General features: G+C 45.6%; 1 long non-coding RNA gene across 2 annotated transcripts; it reads left to right on the top strand.

Annotated features, from left to right (window-relative positions):
- Positions 1-2482: 2482 nt before the first annotated feature.
- On the top strand, positions 2483-11920 carry LOC135575558 (uncharacterized). Of its 2 annotated transcripts, XR_010466532.1 has the most exons (6): positions 2483-5506; positions 6353-6478; positions 8070-8241; positions 9829-10211; positions 10524-10733; positions 11127-11920. It is a non-coding gene; the product is annotated as an uncharacterized LOC135575558 (long non-coding RNA). The 2 variants fall into 2 exon arrangements; XR_010466531.1 differs by having other exon boundaries at positions 2488-5506; positions 10524-11920.
- Positions 11921-13242: the final 1322 nt, after the last annotated feature.

Here is a 13242-nt window from a genome sequence, read left to right on the forward strand (position 1 = left end):
TCAGCACTCTGCCCCCAGCTCCTGCCTCCCCAGCTGGAAGGAGGAAGATGCTGCAAACAGGGCCATGCAGGGAGGAGGACACTCGTGTTACAGCTTCTGCCGTGTCCCTCTTTGGAAGACACTGAGCACTGGGTGGCCCTTTAAAATTCAAGAAATGTCTTCCAGGGCTCCCATATGGAACCTGAATGTTAATACCTGGGTGCCGTTATTGCTAATGCGGGTCTATGTGTCCTCACGCACCCTCTTATTGCTATGTACGTTTTCAGGATGCCACATCTCCCCTCACTTCCCTTCCACCTTTGGTTCTGTCACTGGTAAGGATGTACTGAGGCCCATAATAGTGATAATTTATTACAGCACACTTCCTACTGTGAGTAAATAAGTCTGTCTCCCTTAAACTCCCTCGGCAATTAGAAGAATGAAAGACTGTGCCACGTATTAGCATTTATTTTCTCCCAGCATTTGTACAAGGCCATTTTCTTGCTGACAAATGATAGGGCAAATTGTTCTCGAGGAAGTCTGTCAGATGAAAAGGTGTTATGATTGAACTGTTGGTGTAAATTTGGGTGACAATAAATCCTTTTATTGCATTAACTGGATTTATTTGCTTGCAACTACCATTAAGGACTCGAAGAAACAATAATAAACAGGTTGATTTTGTACCTGCTTAAGGATAATTAATATGCACTCTGAAAATAGAAAGTCTGCTTTGAAAAAAACAAAACAACACATAGTGATCTCGAGGCTGCTGATCAGGAAATGGATGTAGCGTTAGCTGTATGTGTATGTTAGCATTGCTTATAAAAATCCTGAAATGCGCTGGTGATGCAGTGAATGTGGGAAGGGCCTGATTCTGCAAACCCTGCATGGGCAAAGACTGTCTTCACGAGCAGCCCAGCAGACTTTAGGCTGTATGAGGGTACAGCAGTTATACGTCCCTAGAGAGGATGCACAGAGGCAGCAGCGTCAGGTCTGCTCCATGGATGTGTTCTGCACCCAGCTAGGATGGGGAGGGGGAGTAAATGTATTGAAAAATGTCTAGGAAGGTTAAAAGAATAGAAAGTCTTGTGTGTCAAAAAGATTTTAAAAATTTTGTGTTGCTTTGGGAAGGGAAAAGCGATGAGCATTATAAACGTGTACGCACAGTTAAAGCTAAAATAGAATTATCAAGATCAAAAATATCTAAGTTGGTCATATATTCAGGTGGCAAGTTAGATGAAGGTAAAACTTTGGGATGTCTTTTCCAGAAAGGGGTTTTGGGGATGGGATTGTATTAATTCACAGAAGACTCTTGATAACCTACAGAACGGACCATTGGACAGGACCAGTGACATCAACTTCTGGTTGTCCATCTTCTTCCCATCCCCATGAGTGAAGAATCACCAATGAATAAGTGTCTTCTGTTGTCCTGGGTTCATCTCATCATTTTGATCTCCTGCTTTTAGTGCTAAATGAGACCCTTCATCCCTGCCCTCAGCCTCCTCTACAGAGAGATGTAGAAAATTAGCCATTGCTAGTTGACATAGCTAATAGCACTATCTCTAGATACTAGTATAGTATTGAAAACCTCTGAGGTGCTTCCTTGATAGGTCTTGCTTCATTCTCCAAGTTAATCTGCTTACTGGGTGGGGAATGGGGAAGTGGTCATGTTGGGGTGCAGCTGTGGTGGCACGGGGCAGGCGTTTGGTGCTGTTGGGGTATTTTTGCCTGTGAGTGTCCCTGTGATTTATGATGCCACCGTGTTCTCCTTCTTCCCTCTGCAGCACTCAACTGCTTGTGGCTTTTTTGGCTTTGTGTGGGAGCTCTTCAAGCTTGTTAAAGGTGTGGGTGAGTGTTTTGTGGCCTGTGGAGAGCGTAACAGCTGCTCTGTGGACCCTTCTGGAGGGGACTCACATCGGGCGGTTGTGTTCCTTTGCAGTTTATCCAAGTTAAAACCACCACCCTTTTAATATTTTTTTCCCCTTTTTATTTTCCAGCTGTTGTGGCTCCGAGGAAAATCTTCAAAATGAGGGCAGATTCCTTAGCTGAAGAAAATAAAACTCAGCTCGTGCTTCTGTTAGTGCATCCCAGTGTCTACATGGAGTCATTTATTTCCTGGTTGGTTCACTTGCACATAAAGCTGGTGTAAGTTTTTACCAATGTTTTTATTACCCAGGTTCGTTCTACTGTTCCCCGCTTTGCTGGCTCTAAGCTGGTGAGACAATGTAAATAATTTTGTATGTACTAAGCCAGCTGTTTTGGTGGAGAGTTGTGGGTGTGTTTTATTCTTACAATAGAAATATTTCTAGTAGAGGGATGCAAGGGGTGTTAGTGAATTCCAGACACCCCGGCTTGCAAGCGAGTTGCTGTTCTACAACCAGCCACATTTTATTATGGTGTTTTTCCAGCTTGTAGAGCTGTAGTGAGTTATGAGTGGAATTGTTTTTCTTCGATGTTTTTAATATTTTCCACATCTTCAATGTTCTTCCACGCTTGCTAAATAAGAAGGGCAGTATGTATGCTGCCACTAATGACTTATGAATACGTGTCATTGATTTTAAATTATATGTTTTGGGCAGCGATTTGCTGGAGCAGCTAGTATGCGGAGAAGGGTTGAGGTGATTTCACAGACACTTTCCAAAGCAGAGAAGCTGCTTTTCATCTGCATTTGGCTTAGACATTTTGTTTAAGGTGCCCCCATCTCTAGAGAGCAGAACAACCAGGTTTGTACTAGCACTAATGCGCCTCGGTCCTGGCCCTGCTGCTGTGACCTATGGAGGTGTCAGGGTGGGAGAAGATGACCTTGGTCACTCATTTCCAGGTTGCCCACAGATCTCCTTATGTTATTCACCCCAACGGCTGGATTGCTCGCTGCCACCTTTGACAGCCCATCAGCCTCTCCCATAGCCAGAGCTAGTCAGAAATGTTTTAGTCAAAACCGTTTTGGGGAAAACACTTACAATTTGTGACAAGGATTTTTTCCAGGAGTGTATTAATCCGAGTAATGCCTTCAGTCCAAAGGTTTCTTAGGTACAGAATTGCACTGAATTAGGTTTTTGCCTTAACCCACAGAGGCGCTTCGTAACCCCCTGGGGCAGGAGGTCCGGCTGTTTCGGGTGCTCAGGTGGGGTGAGGGCAGGCTGGGTTCAGCGTCCTGCTGGCAAGGGCAATTTGGGGGCAATGGCACCGCTTTCCACTTCTCTCTGGATTTTATGCTAAGGAGTTCATGATTTAGAATCCAGGATTTATTTATTACAGCAGTGAGTAGAGCTGAGACCCAGGGGAAGCCCCTCTCAAGCAGCAGATCCTTCCCTTCTGTGCTCTGCCACCACTGGACTGTCGTCACAACGTCGCTTTTTCTTTCTTTTTAAATATTTCTCATCCAGGTATAGAAAAGCCTTCTTTCTTTTAACCTTGAACATTTTCCCAGGACAGTTTCTACACTATTCTACTCCTATAGGGGCATTTAGTCCATGGGACCAGGCTTGGGATAATCTGGAGTAAAAAACCCTCGGAGCTGTGGTTAGGGGGGATGTCAGGTCCTCAGGAGCCTGTGCAGCAACTCTGCTCGTGGTCTGCGTTCTCTGGCAATGCAGATGTGGTCCTTCGGGATGGGGGCATCCCAAAGGCCAGGAGACGTGATGGGAACATGCAGTTGACTGTGGGAATTGCTCCTCCCCTGATTTGGTGTGTTTTGCGGTGCAAACCTCCATTCCAAAGCATGTGTTTAAACAGAAGATGCTTACATCTTTCTGCTGGGGGCTGGGAAGCACCAGCACTCGCTGGCAAGCGGCTCCATCAGCAGAGAGACGTGCGGGGTGTTCCAGCAGGCTCCAGCCATCGAACACGCAGGCACGTCCTCAGCCTTCACCAGCCGTCTGAGACTTTTGGCAAGGTTTGGCTCACCCCTTCGTGGCATGTGTGAAAGTTTCAGGATCCTTGTTCCTCTTCTCCTTCCACCCCCTTGCTCCCCCACCGCTGTGCAGACGGATGCGCTCCCTCTAATTCTCGCCTCCCCTTTCAAACAGTTGTGATCTATGGATGCTCAGAGCCACAGCCACATTAGTGGCGAAGACCCTGCAGCAATAAGACTCGAGTTTGGTGGAACTTCTGTCCATTTAATTAAGAAGTGCTGCTCATACAGAACTGAATACACTCTCCTAATTTACTGCTGTGTCTGTCTGTCTCTCTGTCCAGCCTTTTGTCTCTCTCGGCATCCCATACAATGCTGTTGTATCTTATTACTCGAGCTAGGTGGATTCTTGCTTGGCTGAGCCGAGATCAAAAAGTAATTTTTCTTTTTGCAACAGCCGATTAGAAATTCATTTATTTTCACATTAGACATTTGACCAATATCTCCCTCCCCCCACCAAACCGATCCCCACCAACTTCAGCAATTTAGCTCCATTTGTATAGTCTGCATAATGGAAGACAGTGAGCCCGTTAGAAAAATGTGGCCCAGGGCAAAAATTAAATGCAGAATCATGTATCAGAAATGAGATGTATTTACCATTGTTTTTGAAAATTAATGGTGCATTTTTAGTTTTTATAATGTAATTTAATGATGCAATTCATCTAATAAAAAGACACATTTTAACTCAGTCGTACAGACCTACTGGGGCAGGACAAAATGTACCTTTCAGATGTAAGATTTTTAAAAAACGCTTTGGGCTCTTTTTAATGCAGAAAAGAGAAACTCTTTGCGTGCTTTGGCTGACAGCTGGGGTATCAGCAGGAGTCCAATAAAAAGGACATTTTTCTTTCTAAATATTGGTGTTTGTGCAGCATACAATAATGTTATAAATGCAGCAGTGGGTTAGAAGTGCAGCGCTGCAGCTGATTATAGAATGCCATATGGTGCTGGCATGTTAAACTGATACAGATTGAACACGGACTGTAGCTTTAAATGCTGTGGACCAGCAATTGCGCTCAACTAGAATAAATACGCCATACAGTGTCAATACACGGAGCTGTTGTGTTCAGCAGCAAAAAGCAAACTATTATATGAACTAATAGCAGAAAAACCCACAAAAAGTCAGCACTGAGCACACGGTCCTTCCCGAGAGCAGATCTCAGCTGGTCAGGGGTTGGGGGAAAGTCCTTCCCTGCATTTCTTGGAGCACTATTTGACTTTGGCAGCTCAGGAGCAAGGGCTGGAGGAGCCCTGGGTGCTCCAGGAGGGTGTTTTACCGGGTGCTGACAGGTTACAAAGAGCAGGTTCTGCTCCGGCTCAGTTGTAGGGAAATGCCCGTGCCCCCGTTTTCTTTTTTGTGTGTGTGTTTAGAACATTAAATCCCTCTTTATTGGTTTTGTATCATGATTTGCGTTGCGAAGTTCTCATATTACATGTGCTCTTGTAAAGTGAACACAGGTAGGTTTGCCTCAGATTTTAAAAGCCTACTAAAAGGGCATTTCTGTAACAGGGACAAGATGGGTTAAAGGGGTCCCTGCTTCCCCACCACTGGTGCTACTGGCTCTGCTGGGACTGGGGTGATGTTGAAAATGGACCTGACCAGGACACAGAAAGGTGAGGGTTTGCCTTAAGCACTGGGCAGGAGGTGAGGAGAGTGCAGAGGTGAGAGGATGGGGCTGCCTGTTTCAGTAGCAAGAAGAGCTTATGGTTGACTTCAACTGACCAGGACAATTCCCACTTGCTTTTTTAAAGATTTTCCTGGGAAATTCAGATTTGATTTCCAGCTTGAAAATATGCCCTTGTCTGCTTTTGCAAAATCTTCTTGAAGTCATAGTTAATCATATAATATCTATTACTGTTTTAAGATATTCTCCTCCCTATAAGTATTAAAAATGTACACTTACCAGGAACAGTTGAACTTAACTATTAATATATCAAAATTTCCATTTTGATACTGAAGTAGATTTGGGTACAAAGCCACAGAAGGAGGAGAGTCTGTTCGTTTCTGGGTGACTTAAACATCCATTTCTCTTTGTTTCCTGACTCTGGTGCATGATTTCCCACGGGGCATGGGGAGATGGCTCCTCCGACAAGAACAAGCGGAGCTCCCTTGTGAACTCTGGCACGGTGCCCCTCGATGCCCTTTGCTGTTTACGTGAGGTTTAGTAAAAGGAAATATGAGCCAGTTTGGGTCTAACAAGGACCCCAGTGTTGAAGTTAATGGTCATTTTGTAGGCATACAGATAAAATACTCAGGTTGGGTCACTGTTTGGGCAGGTTTCACTGAATCCCAGGATTAGCCGCCTTTCTCTTCGCCTTCTGGCACATCTCTGTTCCCACATGTTATTTAGCCTGGGCTTTGGACACACTGGATGGATTTTGAACCGTCCCAGCCAACACATCCTCACTCCTGCTCTTCTGCTTAGAGCAGACGATCTGTGTTGTTTTTATCCTTTCCAGTGCACACGCATACGAAGCAACCTTGGAGAGAGTGCCTGATCAGGAACAAGCCATCAAGCCAAAGATCAAAGCATCCACAATGTTTCTGGTGCCTTATTGCATGCTGAAACTCAACGTGTGGTCCAGGTAAGTGAGCAAACATGAGGGTGATGGTGCCTTTTCAATATTAAGACTGTGTCTGAGCAGTGGCAGAGGCAAAAAGATTTGACCTTGTGCGCTGTTTTCCTGTGCCCTGTATCTAAACAGCATAGAGAAATGTGCTGAGGTTACACATGGAACAGATTATTTATACTTTATTTTTTAAACAGGGCTAGTTAAATAACATTATTACCATCATCAGGTTTATAGCTTGATGCACAGGAGCTGGGTTGATCCCAGCACTGGATTTACAGCTGGACAAGGAGGTCCCTGGTTCCAGCAGCACCAGAGCCCTGTGCTGTTGGGTGGCTTTATAGCACTTGGGCTTTGCTCTGCCCCTTGGTGGCAGGTACAGGTGCAACTGGGACCAGTCCAGTCTTGGCTAATGGTGGCACAGCCCATGTTTTGAGGGCTGTATGTGTATTACAGATTATTATTTTTTTGTCACCTGTATTGGATTTAAAATCTGGCAAGACAAAAGTCTGGCAAATCCTATATAGGGCTTGATACCAGGAAATCAGTGGTGTTTATGAACTTAAGCCAGGAACAGGGCTTGTGTTTTGCAAATGAATGGTCCCTGACTCTGAGAGGTTGCAGGCTAGGTAAAATAAAATATTTGATGTAAAGAAGTAGGTCGTTGCCAGCCTCTGACCTGTAGATGCATTTTATATTGTGAAAGAAGCTACAAAGAGTTTATTGAGTGTTAGGAATTTTTTTTTGCTATGGCTTGGTATAGGGCTTAGCAAATAAAACTGCTCAGGACAGAAATCTGAAAGGGAGCAGGCTGGAGCTGGAGGAATGTTACACAGAGAGTTACTTCCATGGGGAGACAGAGGTAGATAATAAAATAAACACATTTCTTACAGCTGAAGAATTCACTGACTTTTAACACCGTGAGAGAAAGAGTTGAGACAGACCTTTCTTGACTAAAAAAAGGGAGGGAGAAACAAAAATTAAACTAGCTTATTTTGAGGAATCATTATTTGGCACAGGCTGAATATCAATAAATTGGCACTGGATTTCCAAAAAAGCATCGCATATTTTTTCAATGAGAAATCCAAGAGCCTGGGAGATGATGTTATGGTGTGAATTACATTGCAGAGCGGTTGTCAGCTGTCCCTGTCAGCACTTTTGCAGATACTGTAATGCGCAGTAAATGCTGCGGCTGCAGCTATTTCGGATTACTGTGGTGGTGGTTTTAGGGGAAGCACCACAAATTAACAGCTAAAGAAATATGTCCCTTTTTCTTGAGCAGCCCTGTCCCTAAACGCTTCACATGCTGCAAGCTACTGCTGCTCTACCTATGGCTATTTCTTCTTAACTTCAGAAATTGTGCATGTGTGTCCTTTTCCACTATTGTGGGTTTAACAGAAGAGTTGTGTTTGGGCTGACTCTCCTGTTAGGGTGATAATACTAACACAAAGGATAGTGAAAATATAACCCTTCTCGACATCATAATTACAGGCTCGAATGGCCATCTAACTGCAGGCAGCCTGTTCCACAGACCCCGCCTGAGATCAGGACTCAGTGGTTTAAATCAGCAGAGCAAAATTAAACAAGTGTTTATTTTCTTCTTCAGATCAGGAACCGAGATGCAGAAAGACTGAAGGATTTGATGTGCGGACCTGTTGTGAGGCTGCTTCCCAGTGGAGATGTTTCTTGGTGTACAAATAGCACCAATAGCAAAACTCCCTGGTGGGATCCAGGATAAACAACCTGGGGTCCCTGGACATGTGGCAATCTTTAATTCAGTAAGTGAACCTCTTATTAAAATATTAATTAGAGATAGTCTCTTTTGCTAAGATATGGAAAAGCTGACAAAGCACAGCTTTCCTCCTCCCAGGATGAACCATTCCCAATCACTTGTAAAATGTACATACCAGGTAGGGTATCTATGGCCTTAAAAAGGGGGTTGTCCCCAAACCTGCCCATGCCCATCAGTGGGGTGTCAGGGCTGCATCTGGTCTTCTGAGGCTACTGGCAAAACCGATGAGGTCCCTCCTGCCCCTTTAGGACACTCAGGAGGTGGGTGAGTTGATTCTAGTGCCAACAGATTTAGCTTTCTGCTTCCTCTTTATGTATTATTCCATGAGAGAAAATAAACCGGATGAACAACTGTTTCATCTTTTGCGGGACCTCAGGTTACCCTGCCATAAGCTGAGTTGTTGAGAGTGTGATGTCTTAAACTGTGCAGTTTACAAATGCCTTTAATTCACAGTTCTGAGACGGTTTATTAATGGGATAAATCTCACGGTTTGCAATAAGTTAGCTTGCTATGGCAGTTTAAATAATACAGAGAAATTCTCTATCCAGGAGACATCTTTTACCAGGAAATACATAAATAGGTAGCAAACAAATCTAGGAGTCTTTTGCAACCAGCTGGCAACCCAGACAAACTGGTTACAGTGGACATCTGAGTGTTTCCCGTGTGTTGGTTTCTGAAATCTTTCCTGCTGTAAGCCAGGGAACCAGACTCTTGATCCTGTGCTCGTGTTCAGTTAGTCCTGGCCCTGAGCTCCTTCTGCTGAATCCCTGCACAGCTTTGCTCTCGCCTGTGTTTCCTGAGAGTGCTCTGGGTACCGCTGTGAGGTTTGCAGTGCGAGCTGTCAGCTGGCAGTAAGCTGCTCGCTGCTCTGCACGGCTGGCCTTCCTATCCTCAGGATATTTGGGCAAGTTTTAAAGATTGCTAATATTGTTGTTTTTTAAATTTATTATGATTATTTTCTTTTCAATAATGTCACCCTCATTAACCTGATTTCCAGTGCACAAAGGCAGCTGGTAACTCAGCTGGATGAGCTGAGCCCACCTGAACTCAGTCTGGCTGGAATAAGTGTTCCTGGCCACCTATTGCAGCCTCTCCTCTTCCCTGCAGATGGTACTGTTGGACCATTTTGCAGCCTTTCCCCTTAGATCCCAGCACAGATATTGGGGTGACTGTCACAGGCATGTATGGCACATTTGCAGGGCCAGCAGTGGCACTCTGGCTGGGCAGCAGTCTGTCCTCACCGGCTCTTGGATGGGTGTGAGGGCAAAAGTCTTGCTTTACCTGAGGGATATCCAGTTTCTGCGTGTGTTTGGGAAGGTCAGGCACCTGTGTGAGGAGCAGGAGCCCAGCACCCTCCCGAGACAGTGCCAATGTGTCGTGCAAGAGGGAGTTTGTAGGTATAACCCTGAAGCTGCAATGCTGCTGTGCTGGAGAGAAGCAGCTCTGCGTGGTTTCTTTTGAGAAGCTGGTGTGCAGCACATGAGACTGACAGGGGGAAGTGGGCGCTTAGATATGCTTCATGCTTCTGGTTAGGTTTTTGTGACATGTAACTTGATGTTTTGCTTGTTCACAGGTCTGCATTAGAGGCACTGCGCTAGCCCTGGAGTCACTGCTGCCTTACAAAGATGTGGGAAGAACATCTTGACTTTCCTGGGCTCAAATACTTGTACATCCGTAGCAGTGGTCTGCTGCGTCCTCTGAAGTTTTCCTCTGCTCTGGGGATGGTGCTGAACAGAGTCAGTGGTGCTCAGCTCACGGCTGGGAGACACTTGGGTTTTGTTTTCCCTTTTCTCTGCACATGTCAGCATTTCAGTCCTGAAATCAGAGTGCTCTCTTAAAACCAACAGTGTGGGAAATGGCCTGTCCTTCACCTTTTCCCTTCAGACTTGCTTTGCGGTGTTACTTCAGCCCCAAGGAGAGGACAGTTACTCAAGGCTGAATTTGACTGTAACATAGGTAAGGAGATATTTGTCTTTTCCAACCACGCTGCAGAGACCCTGAGGTGATGGACATTTGTGCATCTCCAGGTCCCCAGGGAGCTCTGCACGACCCTGCTGACATTCACTGCTCAGGGTGAGACAAAAGCAGCTGCAAACAGCAGCACAGCACCGAGTCCAGCTGTTTTGCCCCGTGTTTAAGCACCACGGCACGTGTAGTACACACGTACCACATGTGCACGTTCACACGGAGATGTCTTTGTAAAAAGCACCAGAACTAGGCAGCCCCTGTTTATGGCTGAAATTCATTTGCCTTTTGATTCCTTTGCAGACTTGCCTTGTGGATGAGGTGTCAGGAGCTTTGAACTTCTCCAGGGTGGAGGTTTCGGGTCTTCGTTCAGGGCTCATCTCACTTGGTGCAGAGGCTGTGCCACGCGTCCTGCTCCGACCGTGCCGGTGCGAATAGTTCCCATATGGCTGCACGGAGCAAAGCAGCAACTTCTGGCTGGATTCAACTATGCAAAGTCAAAATGATCTCCTGGTAGACCTATTGCTATTTCTGTCTTGTTGCCAGGCACTTCATGCTTAAGCTTTCATCAGATCAATTTTCTTCCTTTGAAAGAAAAGTAGCGGGTTAAGCTGTGTGTGAAGGAAATGGAAAACACTCCTCTGCCTCTCCCCAATGTGCTGTGCAGGTGTAGAGGGGTTAGAAAAAGTGATAAAAGCCATTAGTCATCTGTGGAGTTAAAGGAGAGATAGCATCCAGCGCAAAGGTTGGTCTGGGTTCACTGTAAGCCTGTTAAGATTGGTTCAGTCATTGGATGGAGGCTTGTAAAGGGTGGACAGGAAAGGGAATGTTTGTACTGGGTGGATTTTACACACTTGTGCTGTTTTCTAGAGCCTTGTGTCTCCTATATGGACTTTTCCTCCCCAGATTCCCTGCTTCAAGGAGGTGAAGGAGGAGCAGAGAAATGAGGACTCATCTTTTTGCCTGTGGGGCTTCGCTGGGTCTCTTGGCTCTGGAGAGGGAAGAAGTCCAGCATGGGCTCTGGAAACAGGACCAAACCCAGAAGGTGGGGCTCCCCCCAGCAATGCTCCTGCAGGGTTTGGCCAGTTTGTGTCCACAGCTCTGCTTCCCCAGCCCAAAGTCCTCCCTGCCCATAGGTCTCCATTTCTCTCTCCTGACCGCTTACTGCTCTGAAACTCTCCATGGAACAGAGCAGCTCAGAGACAACAGAGGCACCAGATAAATCATTCCTCCCCCACTTCTCCCCCCTTTCTCCCAACCCAAATGGCTAAAGTGTCTTTATTATTTAAAAAATAAATAAATAAATAAATACAAACCGCCAAAAAAAGCCTCAGTGAGAGAGACAGACGCAAAGCAAAGGAAAAGGAGAGGTTTAGGCAGCAAGCCACAAATAAGCACCATCAATCATAGCGCAGTCAAAAATGTACATGTGTTGGTACCTGCTAGTTATTGGCAGTACTCAAGAAGTCTCCTGAGTACAATCTTCAGGGCTCCTTAGATAAATAAATAAATAAAAATCCGTGTTCCTCTGAAAAACTGCTTGTCAGCACTGGAATGGCAGGTGCGTTAACTCCCTAAGAACCAGATTATGCCCTGCACGGTGAAAAAATGCGAACGCTGAGAAATAAGATGTCATTCAGCTCCCATATCCTTTCAAGTTATTTTGATGCAAAGTATTTTTAAATATAAATACAGCCTGTTGTACAAATGAGTCTAAGAAAAAAGGGAGATATGAATGCATATATGGTGTAGTTATCCAGTTGCACATTTGCCCTAAATTTGCATCTGAGATATGGGGTTTTTTTTCTTGTTTTCAGACACAAGGACAGCTGAAAAGTTCAGGTTTATTTAGTATCACACCTCTAGCTGTAGTCCTGCCCTACCTGCACTGAGGGATTTTGACTTAAAGTCTGCCCAGTGTTACCATTAGCCGCCCATGTTGTTGTCACCTGTGACACATCCACCCATGGCACCTCCTCCTGCTGCTCCCACCTCGAGCCCCTCCGTGGGCCTCCTCTCCCTCCTGTTATCCAACCAAGCCTTGGCAAATGCCAAAGCTGCCTGCTCACCCCTTCCTTGGAGCTCTGAAGAGCTACCATCTGTTTCTCTTAGATCTATGCTGCGCTCTCCTTGCTCTTGGCTTTGCTTTTGTTCTCTTTAATCGTGGACTTCAAGTTGCTGGCAATGTGGCTTTGGCTATTCTGCAGAGGTCCCCTGACATCTCCAGACCTGCACCACATCCTTCTGCTCCTCCCTGCTCCTTTTCATACATTATTTTCTTTTTAATCCAGTGGAAGTCCCAAAGGAGCAAAGTCCTGTCCCAGGATGAGTAAAGGTTGCATGACCTAGTGCCAGAAGACAAATGGATTTGGGGAAATGACCATTATTAGCCCTTCCCTGAACTTGACAATGTGTTTCCTAAGATTCCTATCACATATAGGAAGACGTGGATTATTTTTAGCTGTGGGTGAGCCAGCTCTTTCTAGGCGGACCTCCAGCTCAGCCAAGGACAGCAGACCTTGCAGGAGGGCTGCTTGCCCTCCAGCACCTTGACCTTGTTCAGGAGACCCGTGTATGAGATCTGGCCAACCTTCAGGGTCTTCAGATAACAAGTGCAGGTAATAGAGCGTTAGGGGAGAGGTTTCACTGCTGAGTGACTCCTGGCAGTTCACTACTGCCCTTCCTTCCTCAGTTTTACTGCAGTCACTCCCCTGTTTAGCTCAATTCAGATCATCTGGGCTACGTCCACACCTGCTGCAGCCCTGGGTGGTGCAGGGCTGGTTTTGAAGGGTTTGCCCGGTGACAAACGTCCTGGGTGGCAACCGGGCCAGTTTCAAATGTGCCACCTGGATGCAACAGACACTTTGTTTTGTTGTAAATCCATAGAGCGATTTGCTTCTCCATGGGATGTATTTTGATAAGATGCAGAATGCATTTTAAGTCTGGTGCTTCCCATTTATTTCTAAAATAACTTTTTTTTTTCCTGGCTTGATTTTAAATTAATGAGGCTCAAAGATGTATG

Source organism: Columba livia, chromosome 16 (assembly GCF_036013475.1).
Source record: "Columba livia isolate bColLiv1 breed racing homer chromosome 16, bColLiv1.pat.W.v2, whole genome shotgun sequence".
NCBI classification, from domain to species: domain Eukaryota; kingdom Metazoa; phylum Chordata; class Aves; order Columbiformes; family Columbidae; genus Columba; species Columba livia.